This window comes from Carlito syrichta, unplaced genomic scaffold, assembly GCF_000164805.1.
Source record: "Carlito syrichta isolate Samal-C Ts95f unplaced genomic scaffold, Tarsius_syrichta-2.0.1 Scaffold103383, whole genome shotgun sequence".
NCBI classification, from domain to species: Eukaryota; Metazoa; Chordata; class Mammalia; order Primates; family Tarsiidae; genus Carlito; species Carlito syrichta.
In genome coordinates, this window is record NW_007047479.1 from 5,590 (window position 1) to 6,697 (window position 1,108).

Sequence of the window (1,108 nt, forward strand, 5' to 3'; positions counted from 1 at the left end):
CGTCAGGTCCACTTGGGGGAGCACAAACACGCCGGGCTGCGACGGCCGCTCCCCGCCGGCAGCGACGCCCCGGGCTGGGCCCCTCCTGCCACCCTCCCGCGCCCCGCCCCGCCAGACGCCAGCCTCGGCCCCGCGGGGCCGCCTCCGCCCCGCCCCGGCTCCCAGGACGTCGACAGGCCCCCGCCGGCCCGGCCGCCCTGCCGGCCCCAAGGCTGGCTGGGCGCGGCCTCCTGGCCGCCGCGTGCCCAGGACCCACTCCCAGGTCGGCGGAGGGCAGGCCAAGGAAGGTCGCCCGGGGCCTCCCTACCTCTGGCGGCCTGACAGAACATGCGGCTCATCTTCCGCACGATGGCATCTGTCAGGAAGTCATGGCTGTGGGGTTGGCACGGGTCAGGGGACCAGACCTCGGGGGGCTGCAGCTGCAGCTCTTCACACCTGCGGGAAGGGGACCGGGCAGGGGTGGGACCTTGGCCTTCCCAGAGGGGGGAGCAGCCGCCGAGGGGGGAGAGGGCCCGGGAGGCAGGCGCGCAGGTCCTGGGGAAGCAAGGGGGAGGCGGCCCGGGGCGGGGACGGGAGCCAGGTGCCAGTGGTCGCAGAGGGCGCAGCGTGGGAACACACCGGTTGAAAGTCTCCTTGATGTCCTGGGAACGACAAACAAAAGGGGAGGGGAGGAAACGGGCGAGCGTCAGCGGCACAGGCAGCGGCTTCCCCGTCTCCTGCCGGAGAGAGGCCTGGACTTGCGCGGAAGGGAGAAGCAGCACCCTCGGGGCCCTCAGCGGACGCGTCGCTCTCGGCCCCCCACGCCTCCCCATCCCAGCGCAGCTCCATCCTGCTGTGCGCCCAGGAGCAGCACTGCCACAGCACGGCCCGGCCGCCCTTTCGGGTTGTCACTGCCAAGCTCGGCCCGGCTCTCGCCGAAGCCCCTCCTGCCACTGGACCGTCCTGCTGTGCGTGGGGCGCGTCAGCCACACGCACCCATTCGACACTAACTGTCTGCAGCCTCGAAAACCCCTTTGGTCCTCGGGTGCCGCCACGGTGGGCTCCTCCCAGGGAGAGCAGCACGGCCTGACGAGGCTACGCAGGACCCGGGGAGCGGGCAGGACTGCTC